Genomic DNA, 25,843 nt, shown 5'->3' on the forward strand with positions numbered 1-25,843 from the left:
CACTAAAAGATGTGCTTCTAGTTTGTAACAGGAAAGTGCCTCTGAGGAGTGTGGCTCAGGACACCAGACCAAAGCTGCTGCCAAGGCCACCACAGAGAGTCGCCGTTGCCAGCCCAGTGCCCGTTCCATCAGCACAGTGGCACACTGGGCAGCAGCGAGGACCAGCAATGGTTGACCCCACAAAGCCACGCCTGCTTTGTAAGAACCTTGGGCACTGGGTTAACCAGTGTCCCCTGAAAATGCAATTGGAGGAATTTAAAAATAGCAGGGGTGGAGAACTACAAGTGCTCCCAGGGAGTCAACAACAACAAAAAAAACCTAAAAGGGGTTCTGTGGTTCTGTGCAAGCACGGGGCTCTGGCACCTCTGGACCTCAGAGCCTGCTGTGACCTCAGCCTGCTGTGACCCCAGAGCCTGCTGTGACCTCATGGCCTTAGCTGCACCCCCAGAGTGTACCCCCATCTGTACCAATGGACTGCCCTGACTGTAAATGTTTGGCTTGATCCAAGATCATTCCTCAGCAATTCCTTTCTTTTGCCTGCTGACTTTGACTGTGACCCTGTCGCCCTGATTTCTTAGGATTTTCTAAAGCCTTCTGAATTTACATTCTTGTAGAGAGCTTTCTCACGCAACTTTCTGTAAACAACCTATTGTTTTGCATTCTTTCATAGAGGCGGAGAAATTTGATAGACTGGTAGTTTGTCCAGTGTCGTTGGAGAGGTGGCACGTTCACCTTCCAATCCACTGGCACCTTTTGAGAACTATAAATGATTGGAGTCAGAAAAAATAAATTCGTCTCTTCATGGTGACCAAAGCTGTGGTGCGTCGTTTTTCCTTGTGTCCTCTGGTGACATCTGGTGGCCGCCGGCGCGTACTACAGCTTAGGTCGGGTGAGAGTGAGCTTATCCCCCCTCCTCTTTGGCGTTTTGCCTGCTGTGTTAGTTGTGAAAAATGCATATTTTATGATTGGCTTTTCGCAAATATTAAATTGAATACTATATGTATTATGTTATATTAATTAGAAGTGCTGTATTAACATTTTAATAGTATGGCATATGTAGTTTTGTAGTTAAAATAGAACCTATGTATTGTGGGGTGTTTTTTTACTAACTCAAGCAAGAGATGAGATAATGAAGAAACTCTTCACACAGAGATGACAATGATGGGGGCCCATAAAGAATTACTGCCTCCTTATCGGAAAAGACAAATATTCTTCCACCTTCTCTCCGTCTTTATGGAACCACCAGGATTAAGGGCAAGAAGTTGACAAAAAGCAGAAAAGTTCCTTATTTGCAAGGAATTTATGCATCATGTATGAGATGTATGAATATGCAACAGGCTACTGCTTTTAAAGATTATTCCTTTGTTCACAAGGCATGCTTATCGGGCTTAAGTGCCCGAGAGCATCCGGACATCCGTAATTCTTTGCTTTTTATTGTCTTGTAATTGTCCTAACTCTAAATTTTCATTACTCTAATTGTATTACTATTTTTATAACCATTTTATTATTATTAAACTTTTAAAATTTTAAAAACCAAGTGATTGGCGTTTATAACAATCTACAATATGCTAAAAATTGTAAAACCTAAACTTCTCATCCATGTGACATACTAAACTACACTCTCCAATCCCTAAAATCCCTAAATGCCTGTTGCCCCTGGGGGATGCTATGTTGGTATTCTCCTTCCTCAGCCCCGGGGATGCTCCGCTGGTTGCCCTGGTCCTCCCAGTTCCATCGTCCTCGTTCCATGGCGATGCCCCGCCGCTCTCGGTGCTCACTGCCCCATGGGATGCTCTGGCGGGGTCCTCCCCCCTCTCCCCAGGGCATTCCTCACCACCGTCCGTTGCCAGAGGTGGCGCCGGGGCGCTCCCGGGGCTCTGATGCCGCCAACGCCGCCGCTCCCATCGCCGGGCCCGCACTGAGCCCTGTGTTCCAGCACACGCCTTTTATAGTCCGGGCAAGCCCCGCCCTCCCGCCGACAGCCAATGGGAGCGCAGTGATGTCATAGTGGTGAGGGGCTGAGTGTCACGGCCGCTTGTGATGTCACAATGAAGGGGTGGGGCCAGAATGAGAGTGCGATCTGATTGGACGATGCGGAAGGCGTTCCTGCACTGATTGTTCCAGGCGCTGATTGGTTGGATTGACGCTGGGGGGCGGGGCAAGGCAGGGAGTGGGCGTGGCTCACATGGGAGGAGTCCCAGCCCCATTCTGGGGACCCCAGGCCCATAGGGAGGGGTCTCTGGGGGTCCCTGTCCCATTTCTGGGGGTTGTAGGTTCATGGAGATGGGTCTGTGGTGGTTCCAGTCCCACGGGGATGGGTCTCTGGGGGCACCAGCACCATTCTGGGGGGTTTTAGGTTAATGGGGAGGCTTCTCTGGAGGTCCTAGCCCCATTTCTGGGGTGGCCAGTCCATAGGGAGGGGTCTTCTGGGGGTCCCTAGACTATGGGGAAGGGTCTGTGTGCTCCCAGTCCCACTTTTGAGGGGGAACTTTATGATTCGTGTGGGTGGCGAGCGACTCGTGGGGACAGCAAAGATCAGCCACGGAATTTAATAAGATTTTTTGCCAATTTTGCTTTGGAAAACACCTTACCTTTGGAGGATGCTCCGGTGGGGGTCCGTGCTCCTCCTGCCTGATCCCGGCACTGTCTTCGTCGTTGCCCCGGGGGGATGCTCTGCTGGTGTCCTCCCTCCTCACCCCGGGGCATTCCCTGTCGCTGGCCGCCGTCCATGGCCGGAGGTGGCTCCAGGGCGCTCCAAGCTGCTGAGGATGTCAGCAGCTCCCACTGAGGCCATCCCTGCCCAGAGACCGTGGGGGAATGGGCAGACAAGGAGAGCGTCCCTGGGGCTGGGGCAGCAGAACTCAGAGGCACCAGCGGCTCCAGCTGGGAAATGGAGTGTGGAATGGGGCTGTGAAAGCCCTGCCTGGGCTGTGCCAAGCAGGACACAAAAGCCCTGACTCCCATCCCCCAAACAACTCTCTCAAGGAGACATTTAAAAGGAATTACAATTGTTTGTGTCCTCTGAGTTGGATGAACAGGAGAAATTCCAAGAAGAGATTCTCAGGAGCTCAAAAGAACAAAACAGCATTTTTGGGGAACTTTAGAAACTCAGAGAAACTTTGGTAAAAGGTTTAGCATGACATTCAATCAACAAAAACACTTCCCAAAGCATTACCTTGGCCCATTCAACTTCACAGACTATTAGCTCATTCAATTTTAAGTTAATCAACATTTGCACGAGAACAGAAATACAAGAAATAGACACAGAAAGAGAGAAAGACAAAAAATATACAGAGAAGCACACACAGAGCTACCAACTCCTGGATTCCAGTGATGTTCAGATAGAAATTCCAAGAGGAGGTAGGGTCAAGATGTGTGCTTGCCTTGTGGTCAGCCTTAAACACCCCTTGGTGTTCCTGAGCCCTTCCCCCAGGTGGGACTTGGGGTCATTTGGTCACTCAGGAGCTGGGCTGGGGGCTCCAGAGGTGGCTGTGGAGCATTGCCTGTGCTGTGCCAGGGACTGGCAGACACTGCTGGGCTGGGATAGAGGCTCTGGGGGGATTGGGGTTCCAGGGCAGGGCAGGGCTGGGGTTCCAGGGCAGGGCAAGGCTGGTCCGGCCCCTTCCTCCCCACACATGAAATGTTTCCAGCCAACAATCTCCTCCAGTCTGGCACAACAGGCAGTGTAGGAGGTGAAATCCCAGTTCTGGCCAAGGGCACCTGGACAAGAAGGACATTTCTTTTCCATAGCAATGAAAGCCCCAATTCCCGGTTCATTTCTGGTTTGATTGCCTGGATTCTGTTTGGTTTTGTTGTTGCTTTGTTTCCTTGGTGTGCCTGCAGTGTCCAGTCAGGAGCAGAGTGACTCTTGCCAAGGAACTTTTGGTGCTGTCACTTAATATTAAATCTGTTTTTTGCTGATCCCTTGCTGGGGATTTTTCAGCGCTCTCAAGCCCTCGTTGGGAACAGGGTGAAGGAGCCCTGGCCCAGGCTCTGGCCCTGGGGGACACAGAGACGCTGCCGGGGGGTCCCTGTCCCCCTGTCCCACCCCCCACAGCCCCAGCCCCCATCCCCGTGTCAGGCTCTGGGGTCGATCTCGTGGAACATCCTCTGGGGGAGGCTGCGGTGCCGGGGGCGGGGGGACCCGGGGGGACAGGGGACCCCACAGTGCACGAGCAGCGTTGGACTTCTCTGGGGGAACTGGGAGGGGGGGCTGGGGTGGAGTGACCTCCCCAGTGACCTCATACAGCCCCTGTGATGGCACACAGCCCCTGTGATGTCACAGAGCCGACTCTGAGATGTCACCCTGTGATGTCATACACCTGCTCTGTGATGTCACAGAAGACTGTGAGATGTCACAATGTCACCCTGCAATGTCACTATTTGTTCTTTGGTGTCACAGCCTGCTCTATGACATTACACAGCCACCCGGTGATGTGACAACCCGCTCTCTGTTGTCACAGAGCCACCCTCTATGATGGCAGGATCTGCTCTATTGCCTTATACCCTTCTCTATGATGTCACAGCCTGCCCTGTGATGCCACAACCCCCTCAGTGATGTCACAAAACCCTCCCTGTGATGTCATACTGCCACTCTGTAATGTCACAGCACACACTTTGACCTCACTGCCTGCTCTATGATGTCGTACAGCCATGCCATGATGTCACAGCCTGCTCTGTGATGTCACACAGTCCCCTCTGGCATGCCATAGCTGCTTGATGACCTCACACTCTGTTATGTCATAGCCCAGTCTGTGACCTCACACAACCCACTCTGTGCAGTCACACAGCCCCTCTCTGACATCACAGCTGCTCTGTGCCTCCGTGACACAGCCACAGAGGTGCTGCTGTGACACAGCCCCCTCTGGGACACCCCACAGCCCCTGCCAGTGCTGAGCCCCTGTGAGCTCGGTCTGTGCCCTGCTCGTGTCCCTGGGATGCCCTGGCAGTGCCCCAGCCCTGCTGGGCTGTGCACAGGAGCTGCTCCTGGCCAGAGCTGTCTCTCTGCAGCGCTGCCCTTGCCAGGAGCTGCCTCGGGGCCAGGAGCCCAGCCCAGCTCAGCAGCACAGACACAGCACCAGGACTTTAATGACCTCTGGGGCTTTGGTGCTGTTTGCATCAGACCCAGTCCCTCAGAGTGTGCTCAAAGAGCTTCTCAAGAACTCAAAAAGTCAGATTCAAAGTCCAAACTTTCTTTAACTGTTAATGGGTTCCACTCAAGGACACAATTCATATCAAAGTGTCCCCAGGCCCCAGTTAGAGCAGAGAACTGGAGGCACTGATGACAGGTGGGGACAAACAAGGCAAAGGTGTCTCTGGTGCTGAGCAAACCTGGATGTGTTTCAGGAATGCAAAGGGCCAAGGCTGAGCCCCAGCCCCTGGCAATGCAGATCCTGTCCCTCCCTCCTTGCTCAGGGCTCTTCCCGGGATGGGCACTGGCATGTGGGGATGTGCCATGCCAAGGGCAGGACCATGGGGCGGCCCCTGCCCGGCTGCTGAGCAGGGACAAGGAGGCCATGAGGCCCCAGGGCTGCAAGGGTCACTTGTCCCCTCGTGGCCTCAGGCCCAGGGCCAGCAGCCACGGCCAAAGGGCTGCACAGGTTGGCTCTGTCAGGGCCTTGCAGCTGCTGCACATCCCTGTGCCCTCTGCAGCCCAGGCTGTCCTGCGGTGTCCCTGCCCTGGCCTCTGTCCCTGCAGGCTGTCGTCATCCCCCGGCTGCCCCACCTCGCTGGCCCCTTCCTTTGCTGACCGCTCTGCCTCCTGCCTGCCCCTGCCTGGCCACACAAAGCCTTGGGCTGCTCCAGGCTCCTTCTGGGGACGTGTTGCACCACAGCCCTGACCTGGGAGGGAAATTCCTCTCCTCTTGTGTCCAGTCTAGGTGGGATGGCCCTGGCAGAAAGGTCTCCTTGGATTCCAGCAGATCCAGGCTCTGACCGTGCCTCTGTTCCTCTCTCTTCCAGCCCTTCAAGCCCTGAGTGAAAACAACAGCCCCTCCTGCAGAAGCATATTTGTTCAGGTGATGTTGGAGGGAAGAGCTGCAGAGCTACTTTCATCTGCTGGCTCAGAAGAACCAGTGTCTCTTTAAGACCTGCAGATCCCTTGGAAGGTGAGACCACCTGGAGACCAGAGGAGACCAGCTGGAGCTCCAGGCACAGCTGATGACTGGCACAGCTGAGCCTGTGGGAAGCTCCCATAGCTCCTGCCTTCTCCCTCCCTGTTGACAGCTCCCTCCCTGCAGCCCTCAGACCCTGCCCATCCCCTTTCTTCCCTCACAGCTCATCCCTTTGCTTCGCCTTCCATTAATGAACACTTTGGCTTCTTCGCTTTACCTGCATCTCTGTGGAGCTGAAGCGATGCAAATCCGGGGCCCTGGGACACACAGGCCCCTGCTGCCGTTCTCTTCCACGCCGTGTTTTGTGCACACACTCAGAGGAACGAGGGCAGATCAGGCTGGGAAGGACCCTGTGCTGAAGGTCCAGTTCCACAACACTGTGGAGTTACAGATCCTGCTGAGCACCCTGGAGCCCCTGGATTTTGGAAGAGCCAAGCTGAGGATGCTCTGAACCCAGCTGTGAGGGATTCCATGGCAAGCATCCAACAGAGGGCAAAGGAGCTTGGAATGCTGCAAGTTTTCAAGAATAGCTTCCTGAAAGCACAGCAGTGCTCCATCCCTGCACAGGATCAGGAAGAGGGCAGAACCAGAGACCATCTGGGCTTAACAGAGAGCTTTGGTGTGCCTAAGAGCAGCTGAAGCAGCAGCATGGTGCCCGAGACTCAGACATGTGACTGTGCCAGTGCCCGGAGCGCTGTCAGGCAGTGCTGGGATCCCGGGTGTGGTTCTGGTCCCCACAACCGAGGAATGGCAGCCCCAGCCTCAGACCCAGTCAGAAAGCCAACCAAGGGAGACCAGAGGGAGGGCACCCTTCCAGTTTCTCTTGGGCATGGCCGCAAAACAACCCCTGCTGCTTCTTCCTCCACCGGTGTTTGGGCTGTGCTGGTGGCAGAGCCAGCCAGGTTGTGCTCTGCGTTCCAAAGCCTGTTGAGAGCTGGCATGAAAAGTGCTGCATGCACAGCGGAGAGTCCTGGAAGGTGCTGGCAAGAGCGTCTTGCGGGAACAGGGCTCTGGGCTCTGGCTGGAACAGCCTGGTTTTGCTGCAGTGACCGCAGGCAGGAGTTGAGGCAGGTGAAGAGGCAGCGGGCAGCTTGTGTGTGTAGAGGGCCTGGGGCTGCCCCTCTGAACCTCCACCTGGAAACACACTTGGGAGAATATGAGCTACAGCTGGAGTGCCTGTCCTGAAAGGACCTGAAGTCATTCAGCCTTGCCAGCTTTTCTTAAGAGTGTGTTGGTGTTCCCCAGGACAGCTACACATTTGGGGAAATGCCTTTGGAGGAAAGGGTCTTGCTTCTCAAGGAAAGTGCTTCCCAGGGAGCTCACAGCGAGGCAGGTGCAAGGGTCCCCCTTTGGCTCTCTGTGGTCCTTTCACTGCCTGAGGCCCGTTGCACTTGGCAGAGGAGCAGGGCAAGGGAGAAGGCTGTGAAGAGCAGGTTTGGCATCCACCTGGACCTGTGGAGACCAACCCAAGCACCTGCAGCAGGGTGTGTTCCCCCCTTTGGACAGAGGCGTGAGCAGGAACGTCTCTGTCCAGCCGTGAGCCCCAGAGCTCTCTCCGGGAGCTGTGAATTAAAAGGCCTTTACACACACACTTTTCACATCTTCCCTGTCTGCTGTGTTTCAACTCTTGGCAATGTGCATGTGGCTCTTGCTTGGTGGAAGCTGCTGTGGCCCAGGGCCAGAACAGAGCTGGGCTGGGTGGGCCAGGCAGCGTGGAGAGTCTTGGCTGATCTTGGTGTGTCCCTGGCCTCAGAAAAGGCTGGGAAGGTTTGCCTCCCAAGGCGTCCTGCTCATTGGCTCTCCCTGTGCACCCTGGAGAGGACAAGGTAGGCATTTCTGGCAGCTGGGCATCAGCAGGCCTGAAAGTGGGGGTGTGTTGTGGAGCGAGCCCAGCTGAGATACCCTGAGAGGAGCCCAGTGCTCCTTGCTCCCCTGTGCTGACACGTGAGTGTTTGTCTGGTTTCGGGATGGCCCTGGCTGTGTGAGGGGTGCTACGTGGACACGAGACAGCCGGTCCTGTCCCGCTGGGTCCCAGCAGTGCCTCACAGCAATCCTGCATCCATGTCAGGATGCCGGCCAAGAGAGGTCCTGGAAGCTGAGGCAGCTGATTTTAAGCTTGTGCAGGTGCCTACAGGCCAAGGCCAACGGTGTTCCCTCAGGATATAGCAGTCCTGAGGGGTCTCCCTCATTCAAAGAAATCAGCAGACAAATGCATTGTCAGCCAAAAGCCCTTTGATTGACCTGGCAGGAGGGCAGGGGTCTGCACTCACTAAAGTGTTTCTCTGCCACATATAAATTTCAGTGGGTTGATGTAGGAGTTGTATCAAAAACACCATCCATCTTTACACTGCTGAGGTGATTCCATAGGCAGGCGGTTGGAAATACATTGTGTCAGATTCCCATACTTGAAGCTGATGTCCAGGCCCTGGCCAGGAGCGGTCTCGATGCCCCAAAGCAGCACAAAGTCTTCCTCAGGGCTTCCCTGCACAGGGCTGATTCCACACTTGCCCTTAGTTCTTCTGGTAGACTGTGTCTAAAGCTTTTTGTCAGGTCACTCTCATGTCAAGTTAGGCCTGCCAGGTTTTTGTTATGCTAACTGGTGCTAAGTACTTAGGTATGTCTGTGCTAATTACTTGTTTACTCATGTGAATTGCTTGTGCTCACTTATGTCAAACAAAGGCCTTGTTCCATCCCCAAAGGTGCCTGAGGCCACCCGGTCCTTGTGGCACCAGTTGCTTTCCTGTGGAATGTTCTCCCTCCCCGAGGGTAAAGAGGGAGCTGCAGAAAGTGCTTGCCAGGCTGCTCTCCATCCTTTCCCAGCACTCCTGGTGAAGTGGAGAAGTCCGAGCTGAGCGCAAAGGTGCAAATGGAACAGCCGTGCACAGGAAGGCTCGGTGGGAAGGATGATCCAGGATCCATAGGCCTGGCAGCCTGAGCGTGCTCCAGGGGAAGGCCTTGGAGCAGATCCTCCTGAGTGCCATCCCACGGCACCTGCAGGGAACCAGGGCGTCTGCTGGAGGGTGGGAAAGCTCTGCGGAGGAACGGGGACAGCTGGGGCTCCTGGCGGGGTGTTGAGGGCTTCTGTGCGGGAGTTTGGGGGGCTTGGCGCTGGTGGGGTGTTGGAGAAGGAGTTGTCTGGAAGGTGAGAGGTCTAGGCTGGAATTTGAGTCAGTTTGAAGGCAGCATCTGTGCTTTGGCACAGCTTTGGTTACGAAGGCCAGAAGGAATATCTGTGACTTTTCCTCTTCATGGTCCTGATTCTCCTGCAGGGAACAAGAGGGGAGAGCTGTACTTTACTGGCCACTCAGATATCTGTACCAGGGAGAGGATTAGCCCTTTTGCCATCTACTCAATTCTTTGAGCTACTTTTCTACCACTGAGTGGACTTTGATTTCTTGAGAGCTTTTATTCTTTACAGAATTAGGATATTATCATCCTTACACTGAAAACCAAAGAATGGCCCTTGTTTTTTCCCTTTTTTTGTGTAGTGTTATGTTCTGTAAAGTGACCCTCAGTGGATGAGGTTAAGGCAAATGAGTTGCTGCTTTGAGATGGGAAGCAAAATTCCAACTCTTCACCTCCTCAGGCCATCCCAATTAATTTGGGAAGTTTGCAAATTCTTGGAACTACTTCAGTTGAGCAATGGGAAGTAAAGCTTTCCTGAATTGAGGATTCTTACTTGCCTGATTCTTCTGTGCCTTCACCGCTGAGGTGGTTTTATTCTGAAGGCAATAATTTCAATGAGAAAATAATTTCAGCATGGAGTAAGAGCTTCTGACAGAGACCAAGTGTTGCCAGCGTTGCTCCAGGTGCTCCTGCCAACAGCCCCTGCAGGCAGGAGCGCAGCCCCCAGTGCACGTGGGCTTTGGCTCCCTCTGGCACAGGAGCCCCCCACGGGCACAGGTCTCTGGGGCAGGAGACGGGCACCGGTGCTGCCAGGGCTCGGGGGGTGGCAGGTCTGCTTGGGCAGGGACTGTGCCACACCTGCTGATGTCAGCGCTCCCTGGGCCCCAGGGGTCAGAGCAGCATTCGTGCCCTGGCCCACACGTTCCTTGTCTGTGTCACACCCGCGGGTTTAGGATGGCCACCAGCTGGGACGTGTCCCAAGGAGGCCGTGCCAGCTTCTGTGAAGGCCCCGTGCCCTTCCCAGCACGTCTGCGTCAGCAGCCCTGGGGGCTCCTTCTGCTGCCCTGAGCCTGCAGAGCAGGGCAGCGTTTGCTGATGGTTTCAGCCGTTCCTAAAGATCCTGTCGGGCTGTCTTAGACACTTGGGGTGAGGGATTCCTTCCAACCTGAGCCACTTTGGGTGGGCTGGGGGCAGCCCCAGGGCAGGGGGCAGTGTGTGCAGGGGCCCTTTGTGACACGGGGCAGCACGGTCACCGTGGCATGGAACGGGACAGCGTGTCCAAGGGCCCTTTGTGACACGAGGTGACATAGGAGCTGGCGGTGACAAGACCACGCCACAGTGCTCGGAGCACGTGACGGGACAGGACGGGACAGAGCGGTGCCGTGAGGAGCCCCCGCACAGCGCACTCGTTCGTGTCTGACCCAGAGCTTTTCTGAGGCGTTATTCCTGCAGCTGACCTCGAGGCCAGACCACAGGACTTGGTGACCCGTGGCCTTCCCGAGGCTTCTCTCCTGCAGGTGTCCTCGAGGGCAGACCGTGGGCCTCTGTGCCCCAGAGGCATCTCCCATCCCTGCCGCCGGTGTCCTCGAGGCCAGACCACAATCCTTGACAGGAGTCTCCTGTCCTTGTGGCAGGAGCCCTCGAGACCAGAGTGCAGGACTTGCTGTCCTGTAGCCTTCCTGAGGCTTCTCTCTTGAAGGTGCCTTCCAGGCACGACTGCAGGCCTTGCTGACTCGGAGCTTTTCCGAGGCATCTCTCCTGCAAGTAGCCACAAATCCAGTCACTGACATGGAGCAGAGACCCCCGAGAGTGCCCAAGCTGTCCTGGGTGGAGGAAGAGGAAGAAGGCGCTGGAGCTGGCCCTGCACAGGAGACCTGTGCTGCCCTGCTGGATATGCTCGTAGAGGAGGGGTTTTGCAATCCAAAGCAAGTAAGCAGCCTGTGGCCAGGGTTTGATCCTCCCAGGAATTGCTTGGCCTCCCAAGCCACGCCTGCTGGTCACTGGAAGCCTTTGTGGCCATGGTAGTGTGGTGGCAAGGAAAGCACTTCTCTGGGGAAGCTGGGGACATTCCTCCCTCTGGCAGCTTTCCAAGTCTCCCTGTGCCTTCTCCAGGTGCCTGCCATGGTGAGGTACATCCACCAGTGGCTCATGGCCAGTCAGTTTGCTGAGCACAGGCTGAACAGGGCCCTGCTGGATCTCACCGAAGAACAGCCTGCTGATGTAGTAATGTGTCCTGGTTTTGGACAAATTTGGGAGAAAACCTCCAGAAGGAGCCCCGAGGAAAGCAAACCCCCCACCGCCCCTCCCCCACCTGGTTCAGGAAGAATTTCCTCAGAGAGTAGTGGAAACAACCTTTTTATTGGGCAGGCAAAGCACTCCCCAGCACAAAAAATGAACAACACCAGATGACAAAAAGTCTTTCTACGCTCTGAAGAGGTGACAAATTCAGTAAGTCTCTCCTGGGAGTGGTTGCCCAGTTATCGGTCTCTGGCACTGGGGGTGGCTGCTGCAGGTCACAAAATGCAGGCTCTCGGTGTTTTTTGGTGTTTCCCAGGTCCCAGTCCTGAGCAGGTTCAAATGGTATTCAGGAAAGGGAAAGAAAAAAAACAGTCCAGGGAAAAAATTGGATTGCCTAGCTAAACTAACTAATAAGCAAAAGCAAGGGCAAAAGCAAAAAGCAGGAGCAAGAGCAAAGCGAAAGCAAGCAAGCCAGCAAGCAAGCAAGAAAGCGAGCAAGCCCTAGCCTCTCCTAGACACAGACCATGGTGGGAGGTGAGCTGGCTGATAACAAGACAAAACAAACCTTCACTTTTCGGAGCCAGTCCTGAAGGCACAGAACATAACATCAAGCATAAACAGAACACACGATTGGGGATGCAAGCACCATAATGTCACCCTAGGACATTCCACTCCTTATCTCCATATCGGCAACATATTACCAAACGTCATGTAAAAACTTCATCAAGTAAAAACTCCCATCTTTTACTTACTCAGACACATTTCCTTCCATCTCACTTGCTGAAACCTTTGACGCACATTTCCTTCTATCTCACTTGCTCAAACCTTCGACATTTCCTTCTGTCTCATGTCTGTGTGGTTTAATGCAAAGACAGTGGCAGTAACATCCAACAAACAGTGATATTTGCATATGAGATCTCCCTGAGGTACACATCCTGTTCTTCCATATTTCTGCATTATTCACCATGTACAACCTGGTCCCTGAGCAAAGACAATCCCACAAATGGGTTTGTCTGTACTCGAGGCAGAGTTGATCCACACTGTCTTCCCTAACAAACCTCTGATATGTGCCACTGGGATTTTATCTACCTGGATCGGAACAGCATATAAAAAGGAGCAGTTCCAAACATATGGCACATTATGCCAATCAGCCTCCTGATGAGCCTGTGACATTTCTTACTCAACAGTGACATTGCAGTGGTGGCCACCAGGCCGGCTTGCCAAGGGAGGCTTCTGGCCATGCCCTGCAAGCAGCTGCTGCTGCCAAGGTGCCTTTGGTGCCTCAGGCTCTCCCTGGCACAGCTCCCAGCACGGCACTCTACCCTTGTGCCCGAGGCCTTCCCTGTGCTGGGGCTGGCCTGGGGCTTTTCCTGCAGTGGGACCTGCCCTGCTCCTGGCACAGGAAAGGCAGTTCCTGCTGGAGCAGGAAGCTCTGGCTGCGGTGGGCTCAAACCACTCCAGCAAGGCCCTGGTGATGTCAAAATTGCTTCCTAGAGCAGAATAGTCTATAATTGGTATAGCTCCTATATTGAGGAGTAAATAACTCATTTTAAAATTTTATTCTGTGTTGTAAATAGACCGTTTTATCTAATAATGATCAGAATCAATCATAGCTTTATTTATACAGATTTATCTGGTATTCCATCGTTAATCTTTTGCGACAAATTGCATTAAGGTTCAATTCCACCTGTCCAATCTGCAGGGTCAGGATGGGATCCAGCCACTGCCAGTCCCTTCTATTAGAAGGAATTCTAGAAGTCTAGGGGTCCTGCAGGGGTTTGAGGATCCATGGTGGCTGTTGGGGGACATTTCTCCACCTCATGACTCAGCAGGAGTTTCTCCAGTAAGGAAATAAAGCTTTTGCCTGAAGCTCCCACTCTGCCCATGACAGGAACCCCTGTGACCGCCCGTGACATCCCAGCTCTTTGGCAGCCTGGGGACTCCTGGGATGTCACCGTGGACCCCCCGTGAGTGCCTGTGACAGATCGGTGCCTTTGCAGCCCAAGGTCCCCTGGGATGTCACCATGGGATGGCTGTGACTGCCTCTGACCACGCGGCTCTTTCCCATCCCTAGAAACCCCTGGGAGGTCTCCATGGAGCCCCTGTCTCTGCCTGTGACATTCCAGCTCTTGAGGATCCTGGAGACTCTTGGAAAGTCCCCATGGAACCCCCCTGAGTGCCTGTGACAAATCTGATCCTTAGCAGGAAAACATCACCAGGAACCCCTGTTGCTATGGTCAGTTTCCATGGCAACCATCACCAGCCCCCTGTTGCTATGGTCAGTTTCCCTGGCAACCATCACCACCCCCTGTTGCTCTGGTCAGTTTCCATGGCAACCATCACCACCCCCGGTTGCTGTGGTCAGTTTCCATGGCAACCATCACCAGTCCCTGTTGCTATGGTCTGTCCCTGGGGAGCTCCATGGAGACCCCATGCCAGGGGTGGTTGCCATGGACACCAGCTCAGGCCTGGAGCCAGAGCCTGTTGCCATGGCAACCATTGGCAGTCCCATCCCCAGGGCCATGAGATCCCAGAACCACAGAACTGGCTGAGCTGGGAGGGGCCCATCAGGATCCTCGAGTCCAACTGCTGGCCCTGCACAGGACACCCCAACAATGCCAGCCTGGGCCTGGCAGCGGTGTCCAAACGCTGCTGGAGCTCAGAGAGCCCTGGAGATGTGACCCTTCCCTGGGGAGCCTGGGCAGTGCCCCAGCAGCCTCTGGCCAAAAACCTTTTCCTGAGATCCAACCTCAGCCTGCCCCGACTCAGCTGCAGCCACTCCCTCCACTCCTGTCCCTGGGCACCAGAGTGAAGAGGTTCCCACAGCCCCAGCCAGGGACCCGCTCCCAAGGCTGTTGCCATGGCCACCAGGGCTGGGACCAGCTGGAATGCTCGGTTTCCAAGGGCCGGGGTTCAGGAATGGGATTCCCCAGTTTCCTGCTCCTGCTAAAACCGCACTGCCCCTTGCTGCCCTCCTGCCTCCCACGGAAAGCACAATAGGCAAAGATCCCGGGCTGGGAGGAGAACAAGTTACTGGGAACAGCAACGAGACAAGGAACAAACAGGACCAGAAATAATACTGATAACAGAAGGGATAAGAAAAATTATTTACAGGGAAAACTACATCACAACTGATGGCTCTTCCTGGCCATGTATTTCCGCCTCCCTGGAAAGGACACCCTTCTCCTCAGGGACAGAGAGAGAGAGAGAGAGAGAGAGTCCCTTTCCTGCCCCTGGCAATGACCTGAGGTAGGAGTGAATATAACGACAGGGCCATGGCCAGACCCTCATGTTCTTTGATCCCACACCATGTCATTGGCAGGAGCAGGAAAAGGGAAAGATCTCTTCCCAGCATGGATCACAGGAAACATGGATCACCAGAGCTCTTCCCAACATGGGTTCTCCCATGGGGGATGAAGCTGGAGCAGTGCATGAAGCTCTTCTTGCAGCTAGGGCATTTGCAGGGCTTCCCTTACTGGTGCCTCCGTTGGTGTCTGGTCAAGTGAGAGCTCCTGGAGAAGTTCTTCCCACACTGTGGACACTTGTAGGGCCTCTCCCTGGTGTGGATGTGCTGGTGCCTGATGAGATGGGAGTTTTGCTTGAAGCCCTTTCTGCAGTGGGGGCAGCGGAAGGGCCTCTCCCCGGTGTGAATCCGCTGGTGCTTGAGAAGAATGGATCTGGTCTGAAAGCTCTTCTGACAGTTGGGACATTCGTAGGGTCTCTCCCCAGTGTGGATCATTTGGTGGATGATCAGTTGGGACTTCTGGCTGAAGCCCTTCCCACATTCCCCACATTTGTATGGCCTTTCTCCAGTGTGGATCCTCTGGTGGCTGATCAAGTGGGACCTTCGGCTAAAGCTCTTCCCACATTCCCCACACTCATAGGGCCTCTCCCCAGTGTGGATGTGTTGGTGGATGACGAGGGCAGAGCTGCAGCTGAAGCCCTTCCCACATTCCCCACATTTGTATGGCCTTTCCCCGGTGTGGATCCTCTGGTGGCGGATCAAGTGGGACCTTCGGCTGAAACTCTTCCCACATTCCCCACACTTGTAGGGCCTCTCCCCAGTGTGGATGCGTTGGTGGATGATGAGGTTGGATCTGTAGCTGAAGCCCTTCCCACACTCCCCACACTCATAGGGCCATTCACCAGTGTGGATCATCTGGTGGCAGATCAGGCTGTTGCTCTTCCTGAAGCTCTTCCCACACTGCAAGCACTTGTAGGGCTTCTCCCCATGGTGAAGCTTATCATGGACCACCAGCTCCAAGATCTGGCTGAAGCTCTGTCCACCTTCGTGGCACAGGGTGGGTCTTTCCTCCTCAGAGCACCCTGGGCTGGGTTTGCAGCCCCTCCTCTTGTGGGATCTCCTGGGCTTTTCCTCCCCGTTGGATTCCTGCACCATGGAGACGCTCAAAACGGCCTCTTCCACGAGGTTCTGCCATGGGGATTTGTCCTTCCTGGTCTCCATCCTCAGCTCCTTGTCTGGGGGAGGAAGGACAAGGAGAGGATGGGATTTGCCTCCGTGCCCTAGGGAAGGGGAAGGAGATCCCCCCAGTGCATCCCCGGCAGGACGGCGTTGGCAGAGAGGTTGTCCTGTAGTCGGGGGCCATGCTGGGCTGGGAGATGGAGCAGGAGAGAGGGGGAAAGGGGCAGTGACTTCCTCCTCACCTGCCTGGGTTTCCAGGGGCTCCTTCCCCTTCCTTGCAGCCTTCTCCTCCATTTCGCAATGGTTTGGAGAAGGAAAATTCTGTTTTGGGAGGAAAACAAGGGATGAGCACAATGAGTTTTGTTCTGGTTTGAAGGCAAACCAGGAGGAGAGTCTAAACCAGAATTACTATTTAATAAAAAAAATCAATATCAAGGCAATGATACAGAAACACTGGCTTAATCTGACAGAGTCAGGATTTAACCTGACACCCCGTTGGTCAGGGTGGTGGTAGCCGTCTGATGAAATGGTGGCTGCAGTCCTGTTGGAGTGATGAACGTGATTCTGTCAAAGCGGCGATCCGGTAGAAGGGTCTGGTCTTTCTCTGAAGGTCCAGTGGTGGTTACGGAGCTCTTGTCCTCTGGGAATCCAGTAGGCAAGGTGGTCCTGGTGTTGCAAGGGTGAGATTATATCCAGGTAGGAATGCTTGGTTCCTCCCCCTGGGCGGAGCATCCCACAATGGGATGATGTAATTTTATCAGTCCTGCAGTGGCACTCAATGGCCCATTAACAGAAGATAGCCCCTGGAGGGCGTTATCAGGGCTGAGCCATGGAAGAGATAAAGAACACTGCCCCACCTGTTTATCACAGTTTATGAAGATGGTGACTGAAAACATACTTTGGGTTACATCTTACATTGCACCCTGAAACAGTGAGGCAATCCCTGCTCGGGATGGGGGGTGAACACCACCCCCCTTTCCCAAACTGGCTCAGGTGTAAAACCCCCACTCTGGGAAGGCCCCGCACACAGGGGACAATGTCACACTTGCCCTGCCCCAGGAGAGGTCTCTGTCCCGGTCACTCCCTTGCTCTCCCCCATTTTCTCTTTCTTCCATCTCTCTCTCTACCTCACATTTACTGTTCAATAAAATCCACTTTGGATTTGTTTCGTTAACACCTTAATTGGGGCAGAGGCACCTCTCTAACAATTTTATTAACCAGATTGAGACATTATTTTGGTGCAGTGAGTTCAGGGCACTGATGTCTGACCCCAAGTGCCTTTGACAACAGCATGGTTCCCTCCTATCAGGAGGTTCTGGCTCTTTCTGGAGGAACTCTTGGAAACTTCAATGCAGCTTCTTCAGTGTGACTTTTGGGAGAACATATGAGGAAAATGGCTGTTGTGGGTGGCCAGTGTAAAGAAAATATTTTGTTGTCCTTCCTAGAAATGTTTGTTAAAATCGCTGGTGGAAAGGGACCAAATGATACCAGCAAGACTGACAAGGGTCATTCACCACAAGGTGAGGAACACAAGGCTGCACGAAGTTGTACAAGAAGCCCAGCTCAAATAGCTAAATTCCCCAATAAGTCCCAAATTCACAGGCTTGGGGGCTTTGCCAAATGAGTTAGTTAGATATGATAGTTAGAGAAAGTAGCATGTACTTTTAGTATCCTCTTTTATATAGTATATTAATGCATTATAGCATAATTATAATAAAGAAATCATTCAGCCTTCTGAACTGGAGTTAGACATCTTCATTCTTCCTATTGGGTTTGCCTGCATCTACAACAGCCAAATGTGAGAATCATTTTTCTCTTCGTCCCTGTCACCATTGTGACAGGTAGACTGAGCTTTCCCTTACCTTTAATAATCTGTATTGGGCCGAATTTCCACTTTTCTTTTATCGGAACCTGCCAGTAGCTGAGGTGGAGCTGTGCAGGAACCAATGAAATTTGGAATTGCCACAGAATTGCTTCTATTGTCGGTTTGTTCATGTTTGGGATTTGTTTGCGTTTCCATCACAAGTGACTTGTGGGAATATCAAATATTCATCAAAGTATTTTATGCAGAGTTAAGTTTGATTTCTGCTGAGATTATTTTGTCTGGTGCCGAAGGGATGCTCCAGGGCAGTCTGTGCCTCTCACCCTGGAGGATGCTTGGGAGGGGCTTGGGGGGATTGTCCCTGTCCCTTTTACCCCAGGCCATTCCCCAGGGGGTGTCCCTCTCTCACCTCAGGCCATTCCCCAGGGGGTGTCCCTGTCCCTGTCACCCCAGGCCATTCTCCAGGGGTCTCCATTGTTCTCACCCCAGGGAATGTCTGGGGGTCTCCCTCCCTCTCACCCTGTGCCAGGGGGTGCTCGGGGCAGTCTCTGTCCCTCTCAGCCCTGGGAGTGCTCGGGGGTCTTTGTCCCCTTGCCCTGGGGGATGCTCGGGGGGTCTCCATCCCTCTGGCCTCAGGGAATGCTTGTGCAGGGCTGGGGACCAGGGGCTCTGTGTCCCTCTCACCTCTCAGGGTGCTCAGGGCAGGGGGGCTCTCCAACCTTCTCATCCCTGGGGAGGTGGGGGGTTCTCTGCCCCTCTCAGCCCTGGTGTGACCCCGCCCAAATGTCATCGGGGTCAGAGGGACAGAGACATCGCCAAACGCCCAGAAAGGCTGAACCTGGGATTTGATTTGGGATGAGAATTTAGGAAGAGGGTGGAATTGGGGCTGGGTTTGGAGTTGGGACTGAGATTTGGATTAGAGCTGGGATTGGGGTTAAGGCTAGTCATGGGATTGGCTTTAGGGCTGGGGTTGGGATTGGGTCTGAGGCTAGATAATTCTGCCTCTGGGATGAGATTAAATACAGAACTGTGAGTGTGTCTAAATGTGGAGTGAGATTGAGAGCAGGATCAGGGTCAGGTTTGGGACTGAGCGCACTCAGAGTGGAACAGGCAGGATGTCACTGCAGGATGTCCCTGGAATCGTCCCAGCCCTCCTCAGGCACCTCCAAACATGGGGGGCAGCTGGGTTCTCCAAGATCCAGGTGCTCCCACACTGCCCCTCAATACCAGGCGAGCATTCCCTGCGGGCAGCCCTGAATGTGACCCTTGGGGCTCTGGGATCAGCCTTCACATCCCTGTGGGAGCAGGTGCAGACATGATGAGAGATTTTTCCCCTGCCTCTTTCCTGAGGAAGGGTGAAGCCCAGCTGTCCTTTCCTTCTGGTGCCTTCTACTCTCCTCAGCTGAGGATGGCAAACTCCCCACGGGCAGGAAGGTCCCTGTTCCCTGTTTCTTTGTGACTGCTGCGTGGAACATCCATTCAGAATGAAGAACGTTCTGACAGCCCTGCTGAATGACAGCGGGAGGAGATTTGTGAGAAAGGGAGGAAATTGTATTTTGATTGGAAATACAAGTCACAAAATTATTTCTTTCCATCCCATTCCTTTTCAGTCAGTTGCAGTTCTGTTTTCAGAGTGCCACCTTCTCAGTGTTTGTGTCCTCTTTTCTCTCCTGCCTCTCTTTGCCTGCTCTGTGTCTCTCTCAGTGTCTCCCTTGATCCAGGGCAGCTCCCACCAAAGGCCCTGCCCTGATTTCATTCCTAATCCATGAGCTACAACAACTATGGGTGAAGTTATGAAGGCTGGCAGTGAAATGTCACTGTAGGATCTTGCTCCACTTGGCTTCTGGCTCCTTGTTAAGAGTTTTGCCTTCAAGGGCAGGAACATCTTTTCCTGGCTGGGAACTGGAATTCCAGCCCCTGGGAGTGTGTGCCGTGGATCCCAGAGGGGCATTCCCGAGGCTCCCAGGGTGCTGCTCCTGCAGTGGCTCCCAAGGAGCCGTGTCACATCAGGGAGAATCTCAAAATCTTGGTTATCTCAGGGGTCTTTTATAGTCCTCTGTGGAAGGGGGGGATGGGGAGAAGACAATGAATGTCCATTGAAGCCACCAAAGGGGAACAGGTCATGTTATCAGCAGTGAGCGAGAGCCATTGTCTTCTTGGTCCATCGACCACACCTGGGCAAACATCTCACATTGATCAGGCCAGCCCTCCTCCCTGTGGTAGGGGTCTGAGTCTCAGTCTTTGGGAGGAGCTTCAATCTCTGTCCGTCACAGTGGTCATGAGGCAGATGAGGGGTCTTCCGTGGGAGATCACCAGAGTTACCCCAGAAAGTTCATTTGGCCAAGAGGTGGGAAAATTCATGGGTTGAGCAGGTATTGTGAAGCAGGTGTAAGCAGGTAGAACAAGCCGCTCCTTGCCAGGCCCTGCTCAAAGCAGTGGTCCGTGGTGGCACAGCAAATACACCTGCAAAAATAATCATCCACCTCTCCAAGCCAGAACTCCGATCGGGGTCTCCAGGATCTCAGTCTCTGCCATTGTGGCAAACGTGAGGCAAAAATGAGGGGAACTTGGGACCGTCTCTTACTCAGGGGCGTGCATGCCCTTTGAAGGGGAAGGATCCCCACATGTGTCCAGCGCTGCAATAAACACACAGTCTCTACAGCTCCGTATGGGATTTGTGGGATCGATTTTTCATCCACGTTTCAGCAGCAGAGCTAGCAGTATTTTATCTAGGCTGGCAAGCTACTAATGATTCAAAGCAGCACATTTCACCTAAATACACATGGATTTCTACCCTGTTAAATTTACCCTGTAAAATAGCCTGTTTCAACTCCCGAGCGCCCCCAGGGCTGAGAGGGACAGAGACTCCCTTGAGCACTCCCATGGCACAGGGGTGAGAGGTAGGGAGACCCTCCCAGGCATTCCCTGGGGTGAGAACGATGGAGAAATGGAGACCCCCTGGGGAATGGCCTGGGGTGAGAGGGACAGGGACACCCCTTGGGGAATGGCCTGGGGTGACAGGGACAGGGACAATCCCCCAAGCTCCTCCCAAGCATCTGCCAGGACAAGAGGCACAGAGACACCTCAAGCATCCCCTGGGCACTGGACAAAACAAACTCGGCAGAAATCAAACTTCACCCTACATAAAATGCCTTGAGGAATATTTGCTCTTCCCACATGTCACTTGTGATGGAAATGCAAACAAATCCCAAACATGAATAAACTGACAATAGTAGCAATAATGTGGCAGTTCCAAATTTCATCGTTTCCTGCACAGCTTCAGCTCTGCTGCTGGCAGGTTTTGATAAAAGTGAAAATTTGGCCCAATACAGATTATTAAAAGGAAGGGAAAGCTCTGTGTAGCTGTCACAAAGGTGACAGGGATGAAGAAAAAAATTATTCTCACATTTGGCAAAGCCCACAAGCCTGTGAATTTGGGAGTTATTTGGGAATTTAGCTACTTGAGCTGGACTTCTAGTAAAACATAAACTTTAAGGGATTTAGAGATTTTAGAGGAGCTAAGATTTTAGTTAGAGATAAGCCTTACTAGAGTTAATTAAAACAAATGAGTACGCCTTGATAAAGTTAGGAGTTAGTAGTTAACTAATAACTGATTGATTGTCAACACAGTGTTTAGTTAGCTGGGTTTATAATGAAGAATATAGAAACAGACAAATAGCTTTTAGGAACATAAGACAGTTGTGGGCCTCCTCTGTTCTGAAACCAATTGAAGACAGGGAATGGGAGCTCTACCAAGGTTCATTTGTCATATTTGCATTGAAATATTTGCATTGAAAAGGTAGAAAGGTCAGAATGAGGAAGACTTCATTTACTTCCTCATTTTGGGACCCCTCCCCATGAAGGGACCACCGACCCATTTCAAGGAACAAACTACTTAATATTAATATTAAGCTATTAAGCATGCTTAATATTAAGCATGCTTAATAGCTTTTGAAATGATTAGCTTATGAAGTAAGGAATGGGATGTTCCAAATTTATGAATATGTATTTGCATTTTGGGTATTCAATACTTGTATGGATAAAAGGACTCTGTAATCATTTGAAAGGGGCAGTGTGTATTTGGGAGCTATCCCGCACGCTGCCCGGCATCGTAATAAACATACACTTTCTAACTTTAAACTGTTAGATAGTTTTTGCCCGTCACAGTTGGATATCAGTACTAGATCAATATCCATATTTCTTTAATAAATCACTAGGACTTTTGGCAGCCTTGTGTTCCTCAGCTTGTGGTGAATGATCCTTGTCAGTCTTGCTGGCATCATTTGCTCCCTTTCCTCCAGTGATTTTAACAAACTTTTCTAGGAAGGACAACAAAATATTTTCTTTACACTGGCCACCCACAGCAGCCATTTTCCTCATAAGTTCTCCCAAAAGTCGCACAGAAGAAGCTGCCTCCAGGTGCTCAAGAGTTCCTCCAGAAAGAGCCAGAACCTCCTGAGAGGAGGGAACCATGCTCTTGTCAAAGGCACTTGGGGTCAGACATCAGTGCCCTGAACTCACTGCGTCAAAATAATGTCTCAATCTGGTTAATTAAATTGTTAGAGAGGTGCCTCTGCCCCAATTAAGGTGTTAACGAGACCAAATCCCAAGTGGATTTTATTGAACAGTAAATGTGAGGTAGAGAGAGAGAGATGGAAGAAAGAGAAAAGGGGGGAGAGCCAGGGAGTGACAGGGACAGAGACCTCCCCTGAGGTGGGGCAAGTGTGACATTGTCCCCTGTGTGCGGGGCCTTCCCAGGGTGGGGGTTTTACACCTGAGCCAGTTTGGGAAAGGGGGGTGGTGTTCATCCCCCACCCCGAGCAGGGGTTGCCTCACTGTTTGAGGGTGCAATGTAAGACGTAACCCAAAGTATGTTTTCAGTCACCATCTTCATAAACTGTGATAAACAGGTGGGGCAGTGTTCTTTATCTCTTCCATGGCTCAGCCCTGATAACGCCCTCCAGGGGCTATCTTCTGTTAATGAGCCATTGAGTGCCACTGCAGGACTGATAAAATTACATCATCCCATTGTGGGATGCTCCGCCCAGGGGGAGGAACCAAGCATTCCTACCTGGATATAATCTCACCCTTGCAACACCAGGACCACCTTGCCTACTGGATTCCCAGAGGACAAGAGCTCCGTAACCACCACTGGACCTTCAGAGCAAGACCCATCAGGTGATCCCTTCTACAGGATCACAGCTTTAACAGAATCACGATCATCACTCCAACAGGGCTGGAGCCTTCATTTCATCAGACGGCTACCACCACCCTTACCAACGGGGTGTCAGGTTATATCCTGACTCTGTCAGATTAAGCCAGTGTTTCTGTATCATTGCCTTGATCTTAATTTTCTTATTCAATTGTCATTCTGGCTTAGACTCTCCCCTGGTTTGCCTTCAAACCAGTACAAAATTCAATGTGCTTATCCCTTGTTTTCCTCCCAAAACAGAATTTCCCATTCCCAGGCCTTTGCCAGATGGAGGAAAAGGCTGTGAGGAAGAGGAAGATGCCCCGAGACACCCATGCACGTGAGGAGGAAGTCACTGCCCCTTTCATCCTCTCTCCTGCTCCATCTCCCAGCCAAGCATGGCCCCTGGTTGCAGGACAGCCCCACTGCCGACCCCGTCCTGCCGGGGACGCACTGGGGGGATCTCCTTCCCCTTCCCTATGGCACGGAGGCAAATCCCATCCTCTCCTTGTCCTTCCTCCCCCAGACAAGGAGCTGAGGATGGAGACCAGGGAGGACAAATCCCCACGGCAGAACCTCATGGTAGAGGCTGTTTTCAGCGTCTCCATGGCGCAGGAATCCAACGGGGAGGAAAAGACCTGGAGATCCCACAGGAGGAGGGGCTGCAAACCCAGCCCAGGGTGCTCTGAGGAGGAAAGACCCACCCTGTGCCAGGAAGGTGGACAGAGCTCGGAGCCAGATCTTGGAGATTGTGGGCCATGAGCAGCTTCACCATGGGGAGAAGCCTTACAAGTGCTTGGAGCATGGGAAGAGCTTCAGGCAGTGCTCCCACCTGAACTGCCACCAGATGATCCACACCGGGGAATTGCCTACGAGTGTGGGGAGTGTGGGAAGGGCTTCAGCTTCATATCCAAACTCATCACCCACCAACGCATCCACGCTGGGGAGAGACCCTACGAATGTCCCAAGTGTCAGAAGAGGTTTCCAACCAGCTCCAGTCTCCTTGTACATCAGCGGATTCACACTGAGGAGAGGCCCTTCCGCTGCCCCGACTGCGGGAAGGGCTTCAAGCACAGCTCCACGCTTTTCAGACACCGGCGAATCCACACCAGAGAGAGGCCCTATGAATGTGGGGAATGTGGGATGAGCTTCAGCCAGAGCTTCAGCCTGATCCAGCACCAGAGGATCCACAACAGGGAACTGCCCTATGAGTGTGGGGAATGTGGGAAGAGCTTCAGCCAGAAGTCCCACTTGATCTGCCACCAGAGGATCCACACTGGAGAAAGGCCACACAAGTGTGGGGAATGTGGGAAGGGGTTCAGCCAGAAGTCCCATCTGATTGTCCACCAAATGATCCATAGTGGGGAGAGGCCCTACGAGTGTCCCGCGTGTGAGAAGAGGTTTCCAACCAGCTCCCATCTCCTCCTGCACCAGCGGATTCACACAGAGGAGAGGCCCTTCTGCTGCCCCGACTGCAGGAAGGGCTTCAAGCACAACTCCACCCTTGTCAAGCACCAGCGCATCCACACCAGGGAGAGGCCCTACAAGTGTCCCCAGTGTGGGAAGAGCTTCTCCAGCAGCTCTCACTTGGCCAGACACCAACGGAGGCACCAGTAAGGAAAGCCCTGTGAGTGCCCCAACTGCAGGAGGAGCTTCGTGCACGGCTCCAGCTTCATCCCCCATGGGAGAACCCATGTTGGGAAGAGCCCTGGTGATCCACGTTCCCTGTGATCCATGCTGGAAAGACATCTGTTCCTTTTCCTGCCCCTCCCAATGACATGATCAAAGAACATGAGGGTCTGGCCATGGCCCTGTCATCACATTCACTCCTACCTCAGGTCATTGCCAGGGGCAGCAAAGGGACTCTCTCTCTCTCTCTCTCTGTCCCCGAGGAGAAGGGTGTCCTTTCCAGGCAGGAGGAAATACATGGCCAGGAAGAGCCAGTCAGTTGTGATGTAGTTTTCCCTGTATATTAGTTTTTCTTATCCCTTCTGTTATCAGTATTGTTTCTGGTCCTGTTTGTTCCTTGTCTCGTTGCTGTTCCCAGTAACTTGTTCTCCTCCCAGCCTGGGATCTTTGCCTTTTGTGCTTTCCATGGGAGGCGGGAGGGCAGCGAGCGGCAGCATGGTTTTTAGCAGGAGCAGGAAATTGGGGAATCCCATTCCTGAACCCTGGCCTTTGGAAACCGAGCACCCCAGCTGGTCCCAGCCCTGGTGGCCATGGCAATAGCCTTGGGAGCGGGTCCCTGGCTGGGGCTGTGGGAACCTCTTCACTCTGGTGCCCAGGGACAGGACTGGAGGGAACAGCTGCAGCTGAGTCAGGGCAGGCTGAGGTTGGATCTCAGGAAAAGGTTTTTGCCCAGAGGCTGCTGGGGCACTGCCCAGGCTCCCCAGGGAAGGGTCACAGCTCCAGGGCTCTCTGAGCTCCAGCAGCGTTTGGACACCGCTGCCAGGCCCAGGCTGGCATTGTTGGGGTGTCCTGTGCAGGGCCAGCAGTTGGACTCGAGGATCCTGATGGGTCCCTCCCAGCTCAGCCAGTTCTGTGGTTCTGGGATCCCATGGCCCTGGGGATGGGACTGCCAATGGTTGCCATGGCAACGGGCTCTGGCTCCAGGCCTGAGCTGGTGTCCATGGCAACCACCCCTGGCATGGGGTCTCCATGGAGCTGCCCAGGGACGGACCATAGCAACAGGGGATGGTGATGGTTGCCATGGAAACTAACCACAGCAACAGGGGTTCCTGGTGATGTTTGCCTGCTAAGGATCAGATTTGTCACAGGCACTCAGAAGGGTTCCATGGGGACTTTCCAAGAGCCGGAAATTAGCTCAAGAGCTGGAATGTCACAGGCAGAGACAGGGGCTCCATGGAGACCTCCCAGGGGTTTCTGGGGATGGGAGACAGCCGTGTGGTCAGAGGCAGTCACAGCCATCC

General features: G+C 53.2%; 2 pseudogenes; one reads left to right on the top strand and one right to left on the bottom strand.

Annotated features, from left to right (window-relative positions):
* Nucleotides 1–14,690: 14,690 nt before the first annotated feature.
* Nucleotides 14,691–25,843, bottom strand: part of LOC137466906 (zinc finger protein 850-like) — an 807,951-nt pseudogene continuing 796,798 nt past the window's right edge.
* Nucleotides 23,761–25,843, top strand: part of LOC137466908 (zinc finger protein 850-like) — a 743,182-nt pseudogene continuing 741,099 nt past the window's right edge.

Source organism: Anomalospiza imberbis, unplaced genomic scaffold (assembly GCF_031753505.1).
Source record: "Anomalospiza imberbis isolate Cuckoo-Finch-1a 21T00152 unplaced genomic scaffold, ASM3175350v1 scaffold_47, whole genome shotgun sequence".
Classification (NCBI taxonomy): Eukaryota; Metazoa; Chordata; class Aves; order Passeriformes; family Viduidae; genus Anomalospiza; species Anomalospiza imberbis.